Raw genomic sequence first — 9,436 nt, forward strand, 5'->3', positions numbered from 1 at the left:
CTAGACATATGACAGGGAAGAAAGATGGTTTAGTCAAAATAGATGAGAATGTTGGTGGCAAAGTTACATTTGGAGATGGAGGAAAAGGGAAGATCAGATGTAAGGGTACACTTGAGGGTGATAATCAACCTAGTCTCATAAATGTTTATTATGTTGAAGGTCTAAAGGCAAATCTGATTAGCATCAGCCAACTTTGTGATGAAGGTTTGAGTGTAACGTTCACAAAAACAGATTGCAAAGCCGTTAATACAGCAGGATTGGTAGTTCTGTGTGGGGTTCGAGCTCAAAATAATTGCTATATGTGGAAGGCTGAAGAAGTATGTTTATCTGCTGTGACTTCAGACTTAGATCTTTGGCACAAAAGGCTGGGTCACATGAACATTGATAGCTTGACGAGACCGTTAGATCAAGAGTAGTAAGAGGGGTACCGAGACTTGAAAGCAAAACTCACACTGTATGTGGTGCATGTGCTAAAGGCAAACAGATCAAGGTTCAACACAGGAAAGTCACCGATGTTGGTACGAGAAAGATCTTGGAATTGGTACACATTGATCTTATGGGACCAGTCCAAACTGAAAGTATAGCAGGGAAACGCTACATCTTTGTTCTGGTTGATGATTTTTCAAGGTTTACATGGGTAAGATTTCTTAGAGAAAAATCAGAAGCAGCAGAAAGCTTTAAAATTCTGGCACTGCAACTAAGGAACAGCAAGGGCGGAATAACTGAAATACGTAGTGATCATGGAGGTGAGTTTAAGAGTGATGTGTTTGAAAAATTCTGTCAAGCTCAAGGTATAAAGCATCAGTACTCAGCTCCAAGAACACCACAACAAAATGGAATTGTTGAGAGAAAGAATAGAACGCTACAAGAAATGGCAAGGGCAATGATGCAGGGTAATAATGTTGCAAAATGGTTCTGGGCAGAGGCTATCAGCACAGCATGCTACATTATTGATAGAGTCTACGTGAGACCAGGAACTAACACTACTCCGGATGAAATATGGAAGGGAAAAACTCCAAACTTGAGTTATTTCCATGTCTTTGGATGCATCTGTTACATACTAGATGACAATGCAAATCTTGAAAAGTTTGATGCTCGAAGTGATGAAGGAATTTTTATGGGCTATTCGTTGCATAGTATGGCGTATAGAGTGTACAACAAGAGAACCCGAACCATAGGTGAATCAGTGAATGTAGTCTTCGATGACAGAGGTAGTCCGACTGTGAGCGAGGTTCAAGATGAGGTATTTCAGAGTGAGAATACAAAGACAAACACATCAGATGTTAATCACATAGATGAACCTACAGACACTACCAAAATGGAACAAGTAGAATCTCAGAGGATCCAAGTTCATCGGAATCACTCTGCTGATGATGTGATTGGAGAACTCAATGATGTTAGAAGAACAAGAGGGAAGCAGATCAACTTCAGAGAAATGCTGATGTATGCTTGTTTTGTGTCTATCATAGAACCAAAAACCGTTCATGAAGCCTTAGAAGATGAGTTTTGGGTAAATGCTATGCATGAAGAGCTAGAGCAGTTTGTAAGAAATGAAGTATGGGATTTAGTTGCCAAGCCTGTTGGTGTGAACATTGTGGGTACCAAGTGGATATATAAGAATAAGATAGACGATGAAGGAAATATTGTCAGAAACAAGGCGAGACTGGTGGCTCAGGGATATTCTCAAATAGAAGGAGTAGATTTTGAAGAAACCTTTGCACCAGTGGCTAGACTACAATCTATACGGCTCTTACTTGGAATCGCCTGCATATTAAAGATTAAATTGTTTCAAATGGATGTGAAAAGCGTATTCTTGAATGGGTTTCTTCAGGAGGAGGTCTATGTGGCTCAACCAAAGGGCTTCGAGGATCCAAACTTTCCTGACCATGTGTATAAGTTGAAAAAGGCCCTTTATGGTTTGAAACAAGCACCTAGAGCTTGGTATGAAAGACTCACTATCTTCTTCATAAACAAAGGGTTCAAGAGGGGGAGTGTGGATCAGACTCTATTCATCTATGAAGAAAAGAATCACATCCTTGTGATTCAAGTCTATGTGGATGATATTATTTTTGGAGGTACCAAGGAGACGCTTGTTGAAAAATTCGTGAAGACCATGTCTCAGGAATTCGAGATGAGTATGGTGGGTGAGCTAAACTACTTTTTGGGTATGCAAATCAAGCAGTCATTGGATGGCATAACTGTGTCTCAAAGTACTTATGCTAAAAACTTGATCAAGAAGTTTGAGATGCAAACAAGTAAACCGGCCAGAACACCCATGAGTACAACTGTTAAACTTGGAAAAGATGAAGATGGCATTAAAGTCAGTGAACAACTCTACAGAGCTATGATTGGAAGTCTTCTCTATCTCACTGCAAGCAGGCCAGACATATCATTTAGTGTAGGGCTGTGTGCTCGATATCAGGCTAATCCAAAGCAATCACATCTAAATGCAGTCAAAAGAATCATTAAATATGTAAAAGGAACATTAGATTATGGGTTGTGCTATACCAAAGATACTAATGCAAATTTGGCTGGTTTTTGTGATGCAGATTGGGCAGGGTTGGTTGATGATCGGAAAAGTACATCTGGTGGATGTTTCTATCTCGGTAACAACATGATAGCCTGGCATAGCAAAAAACAAAATTGTTGAACACTTTCAACAGCTGAAGCTGAATACATTGCACTGGGAAGTTGTTGTACTCAACTTCTTTGGATGAAACAGATGCTGAGTGATTATGGTATGTCCTCTGGTCCATTATTAGCACAATGCGATAACATGAGTGCCATTAATATATCTAAAAATCCAGTCCAACACTCTCGAACCAAACACATTGACATTAGACATCATTTTGTTCGAGAGCTTGTAGAAGAGAAAACTGTTGAGATTAGACATGTGTCATCTGAAAATCAACTAGCAGATATTTTTACTAAGCCAATAGATTTAAATACTTTTCTTCGTTTAAGGAAGTCACTTGGTATATGTGAATGCTAATCGCGTGTACTCTTGAGATAGTGGTTCAACAGAGATAGAAACTTGAGTTACACTGCTATTTTCTATATATATATATATATATATATGTATAAGTATGCATCATACTTAAAACCTCATGGCAGATGTACATAGCAAGGTATGTAAGCTCTTTCTAGCCGTATATTCTCTGATGCAGTTAGTCCGAAGAGATAGACACTCATTTTGGATTTGGCGTAAACCCGTTATCTCTGAACTTGATCACTATCTGGATTGGATAAAGATATCTGAGTGTCTGACCGAGAGAAAATTCACGAGCTGACACTCGTTTCGGACTTGGCGTAGACCCGTCACTTTTGAACTCGATCACTGTCATGCCTTCAAGTCATTTCTATTCTATAGTTTTGTTAAATATATTCCAAAAAAAAAAAATCTTGGTGGTATATAGTAGACATCCGTTTTGGACTTGGCGTAGACCCGTCACCTCTGATTTCGTTCTTTGTCTATGTGGTACTAGCTGCAAATAACGTCTCAGACAGAATTATAATGTGGAATAAATGACTTGAACTTTCTCTCGGTTTGTCTCTTTCGTCTTGAAATATACTGCGACTTAAGGATATGCAGTTGATGAAGTGTCTTGTTACCCGGCTGTGATCATTTGATGTGTTGATATTTTTTTAAAAAACTATTGCAGTGTAGCTTAAGGGGTCAACGTTGTTGCACTGTGTTGAGAGTACATACAACCGTGTTCGTTATTTTTTTTTTCCAATTTATTTTTTGTTCAACAATTGTTTTAGTAGTTTATCGTTCTTTTTAGTAGTTCTTTTCGGTGTGCTAGTGTCTCTTCTCCAGTCAGAGGTTTCTCACAGCTCTCGAACACGCAAGAATGATTGCTCTGGTTCAATTTGGTTAGATGGTTCTTAGGGGTTGAATTGATTTCCATTTTTTTAAACAACCGTGTGTTTCCTTATATTAATTTTCTTTTTATTAACTTCTTCCTTATTATGTGTGAGGCGGTTTATTTTTTTTTATGAGCAGAATCTGGGTAAGGGCTTACCACATCACCTTGGCCCATTAAGATGTCGGTATAAGAGAATCGTCTGGTAGAGTCTTTAGTTGACCTAACCCTACAAGTTTTTTTTCTTAACATCTCTTTTGTGCAGTCATAAGTTATGTCCTCGCGTCAGACTCCCGTCGCAAAGATGTTTGCTGAGTTGGCTCAGATGCGTGCCATGACCTCCAGTGCACGTTCCCTTGATGACAGAGCCAGCATGTGGCATCTCGATTACGGGCATGTGACTTCCGAGGTAATTTCTGTTGACTCAAGTGATGAATCGCCTGATTCTATTGTTGCTCCTCGTGCCGTGCCTGTCACGCAACTTGGAGATCGACGGGTGGACATAGGGAATGCTAGCTCTCACTATGAAACTCATCGTCACATTCAACTGCACAAAGACAGCACCCATCCTGAACTGATGATACCACTGAAGCGTCCGCACTGTCATCGTTTCCTCACTGCCGAAGGTTCTCAATGGTATGCCTTGTTTGCAAGCCGTGATTTTCTGGATCAACTAGTTGTTCTAGTCGGAAGTCGTCAGGTTCGTGATCTCGAGGCTGTCATCATGAGAGCTGGTCTACTTAATACGGTGACAGATGTTCAGCCCTATGTTCTTCAAATGGTTTGTGAGTTCTATGCTAATCTGGATGACATGATTCGTCGAGATGGGATCACTTATGTGTATGTTCGACGCCAGATTTTGAGTTCTCTCCCAACATGATAAACAGTATGTTGGGAATTGCCTCTTTGGATCCGTTGCTTCGCTTTCCTGAAGTTCTTGATGATGCTTCACTTGATTCTACTTCAGCGATTCTATCTGGTGGTCGGATCACCTCATGGGGTGACTTGGAGATTCCTGCTTTCACGCCTTAAATGAAGCAATTGTACAAGGTGTGTCTTGCCAACTGGATGCCCACATCTGATGCTGTCAATCTTGCTCCTCATCGGGTAAAATTTCTCGCTGGAGTGGCTCAAGGACTAAAATTTCATTTTGGTCACATGGTATTTCACCAAATCCTCAGTGCTGCACGTTCTCCGGGTTCCTTGAGTCGTTCATTACCATTCCCAAACTTCATCTATCAAGTTCTCAGCTTTCAGCGTCCTGTGTTCCGGTTTCCTGATGATGAAGAGTCTGCTTACCCTGTGGTACTTGCTCCACCAACTCGGCCACCTGCTGTTCAATCTCACAATCTGGTGGATGATCTTCAGCAATTGAGTGCCTGGATCACTGAGATACAACTTCGTCTTCAAGGTAAGTTATCTCTTCTCGTCCCTCCCAGTACTTGCTTGTGAATGTTTTTTTTATTTGAATGTGCTCTCAAGCAGGGGGAGCATATGACAAGGCGCCCACATTTGAAGAGCAGGTTAATCAACGGCATGAGTAGTTGGCTACATATGAGGGGGAGCTATTTACAATTCCAAGGCGTTGGCGTTTTATTTAATTCTAAGTTTTTGTTCTAAGCTTTTGTTTGAAGCTCATTTCGTGTTTTATTTGCTTTATGTTAGAGTATACTGATTAATTCTGGTTGTTACTCTAAGTCGAACAGTGTCTCCCCATAAGTTGGCCTTAATGGAATTGAATAATTTTTATGAGAGCTTACTCGTTGTATTCTGGAAGCTTGGTTGTGTTATGTTTGTCTGACAGGTTGTGGAGAAGCTTGAAGCTTGAGAGAACACATTCAGATAAAAAGGGGGAGATTGAAAGCACAAGCTTTGGCGTGATTAACAAGCGAAAGGACGAGCGTATATCGAGCAAATACAATTAAGGAAAGAAGTGAAATTGAGAACATGACGTGGTGCGAACAAGAAGTGTATCTCGGGCAAAGGAAGACAATATCTGTTGAAGGCAAGAAAATATCTGATAATGGAAAGAAGAGATTGTAAAGGGATTCTGTGTTCACAGTATAAAAAGGGAATGAGGGGAAGAGGTCTCTACACACGAAAAAGGAGAAAAATAAGAGAGTCCAAAAAGGTTTCTGTGTGAGCAATTTGTATCACTGAAACTTGAGAGATAGTAAGTTTTTGTGTTGTATAAGAATCGATCAGTATCGGGTCAAGAGTTTGACTGCGAGTTAATCTGATCAAACAAGTCTGTAGAAGTTTGTTTGAGAGATTCTTAATAAAGTTCAAAGCAATTTTGCATTCTTAAAGCTTTGCCAAAAAGTCTATATTCCTTGGTTTTTCAATTTTTTCGTTGATTTAAAAATATGAATTTCAAATGTAAGTTTGTGGATGCATATATATAGAGAACTTGTAAAATTTAATATCCCTTCTATGAATTGGAATCCCTTGATGTGTATACCTTGTCATATTTCGTTTCATGAATGTACGCAGTGGCAGAGGCAGAAAAATTATTGACATGGGTCACAATAAGAAAAATTTGTATAACGCGACATCATCTTCACAATTTTCATTGCAAAAAAAACACCTTTCGACGATGCGGTCGCAACAAGAAGAATTAAACATAGCTTCAATCTTGAATGTTTTTTCGCTTTGCTGGATCATATGGTAAATCATTCAATTCAATATTAGATGGTGGAGATTTTCTTTTTAGAAACTGTTCCATTATGTTGACATTACAATCTATATATACAAAAAAAATGTTAATCTTAATTTAATATTTACAAAATTTGTGTGCTATTATCACAAACATTGATAGTTGGTGATTTGGTGTCTGTGTTTTAAATTGTTTAAAATAAATAGTCAAGCAATTTAGCTACAATATCTTAATCCAAAAATAGAAATTTATATTTTGCTGATCAATATGTTGCTTCTATTAAAAAAAACACTAATGTGCATCTTCCTTTATAAATTATATTAGTTTTAGAAATTATCAACAACTTATTAATAACTCTTATTTATAGTATAACTACCATTTCTAAAATGTTATACTTTGTCTATGTGAGATAAATTATAGTGCTACAATTCAAATTGTGGGCTGCCTCCGCCACTGAATGTACGTAATAGACAACCGTACGTCCGTACCCTCTAATATATGCAACATACCACAAACAAAACTGTTTTAAGACGTTTTGGTTAGTCGCCGTAACAAAATAAGCTAAATCGGTTTACATGTGATGATGCGAATGTATATGCTTAAGATCGAACAATGTTCTGCTCAAAACACGAGATGAGACAAGCATTCACCGCAGTCATGACAGGCCCGGCCCATCAATTTCAAAAAATTTAGATTCATATATAGATTTAATAAAAAAAATTTAGACCCATAAATAGACTAAAAAAAAATTTTAGACCAATAAAATAAATCCAATAACCTAAAAAGTTTTATCATGAAAATTGTACATCCATAAGCCATCGCACTTCTGTCCTATCCATCTGGGGCGGGCCTGAGTCATGATCACCACAGTCACGTACAAAACCTCTGGTGGGATGTTAATCTAGAAACAAATAACAGCTACACAGATTTCTTATAAAATTTACTCTAGTTAAATTATCTTTTATTTTCTAGGTCCATTCACATATATCTCTTTATGCATTGAAAAGTTTCTCTTTCAAGAAGTGTGAAACATAGAAAACCAGAGATCCCAATGCAAATTGACATCACCATATATACAAACTGCACAGTATCATCAAAGTGTTTTACAATAAAGAAACATATCAAAATCACATTTAGGAAACATAATAGCCAAAAGTTTAAAAAGAAAACAAGAAAAGACTTTGCAAATTAAAAGTACAGTATATAACAAAGAGGTATGTTCACATACAGGACCAAACTCTCATCAAGAGTGCATCTTTGTTACAGTTCTTCCTATGAATGTGAAGAGAACCCTTATATTCATAAGAAATTTGGTTATTGTCTAGCAGCACAAATAAGCTAAGCAAAAACATATGCAGACAAATGGAGGCTAATCTAATTTTATACCTGCACCATGCAAGATTCACTAACGACTCAATTCGTTAAACAGTAGCAGAAATAGTACAGACGAATTCATAAGACTTATGGGACTGTAAGGACATCATCATACCACTAATCTTGCACTTGGGAAATCCAACCAATATATTGGCCCATATACGCCAAAAGTTAGCATGTCAATAATAAATTACTACAAATATTTCTGTAAGTTTTACTCCAATTGATGTTCTCGTTATTTATTTTACGTCCAATTAACAAATTTTGAATGCATTAATTGAACTGCTCATGGATTTATATTGCTAATTACTTTCATGGATATATACGAAGTAAATAAAACTTGCCTGAGAAACTACAAGTATCTTTTGAGCTCAAATTAATGTGAAAACATTTATCAGAATATATGATTTTGACGAATTTGATTACTTTTAATATTTTTTTGTTCAAATTGAACAAAAATCTAAAACCATAACATCAAATAAGTCGTAAGGACGACATAAAAATTTTGTTTATTCATTCGTTGAAATAATTTTTTTTTGAAACTTTTTTGGGTCTTGTTCTTTTTGTATTCAACTTGTTACCAACAAGAGGTATTATATATATTATAGGAGGAAACTTAAGTTGGACTAATTCAGATACATACAAGAAACTCAAGAGTCAAGATAAGCCTTCTATAAACTAGTATATAAATTTGAAAGTAACGATGTGACTCACCTAACCTTAGTGCATATTCTCTACTTATAAATACCCAGACTTCACACATTACAAAATTTAACAAACTTAAGAGTTTAGACCAACAAAACACATATTAAAATGGACGTGGTTCGATTAATAACTTTAGTTATTCTCTTGTTCTTTGCATCCTCGAATACAGTCTTCGCTGGATTACCATACGATTACGAATCTCACAATACAAGTAAGTTTGGAATAATGAGAAACTTCTTCTTTCATATCTCGATTCAGTTTTCTATTTCTTATAAACTAATATTCAAAGTTATGTTTTCTTGGAAAAGAAATTGGAGAAGCGGTTTGGGATCAGAAGCTCCTCATCAAGATCAGGGGTCAAGTAAAGCCCAGTAAATCACGGCCCGCTAAAGGAAAAAGAAAATGGAGTAGTTCTGAAGATTCTAATTTGAATCAATGGGAGTGTAATGTTAACAGTGAAGCATGTTATGATAACTCATACTAATAACAATATGACCAATTCATATGTGACTCCGTTTCATATGTGGGAATGTATTATCAGTTTCTATAGAACACTACTCTATTAAGTATTGTTATAAGTCATATTTTTGTTTTGTGTTTAAAACGTGCTCCACCTCTCCCGAATCCTGGAGGTTTAAGAGACATATACATACTAATATACATACTATAAGATTATTGTATATACAAAACTCTCCAATTATAATTTTCAGATTACTTACTTTCTCTTAAAATCAGGGTATCATCCGTAGTGGGATCAAGGAGAAGACGGGAAAAACCAATTGCTTCATGTGAATGGATAATTATTTCATCTACACGTATAAAATTATTATTAGGA

General features: G+C 36.9%; 1 long non-coding RNA gene across 1 annotated transcript; it reads left to right on the forward strand.

Annotated features, from left to right (window-relative positions):
• Nucleotides 1-8,669: 8,669 nt before the first annotated feature.
• Nucleotides 8,670-9,181, forward strand: LOC18991748. Its single transcript, XR_002897956.1, has 2 exons — nt 8,670-8,812; nt 8,910-9,181. It is a non-coding gene; the product is annotated as an uncharacterized LOC18991748 (long non-coding RNA).
• Nucleotides 9,182-9,436: the final 255 nt, after the last annotated feature.

The sequence above is a fragment of the Eutrema salsugineum genome, unplaced genomic scaffold (genome assembly GCF_000478725.1).
Source record: "Eutrema salsugineum unplaced genomic scaffold, Eutsalg1_0 scaffold_5, whole genome shotgun sequence".
Classification (NCBI taxonomy): Eukaryota; Viridiplantae; Streptophyta; class Magnoliopsida; order Brassicales; family Brassicaceae; genus Eutrema; species Eutrema salsugineum.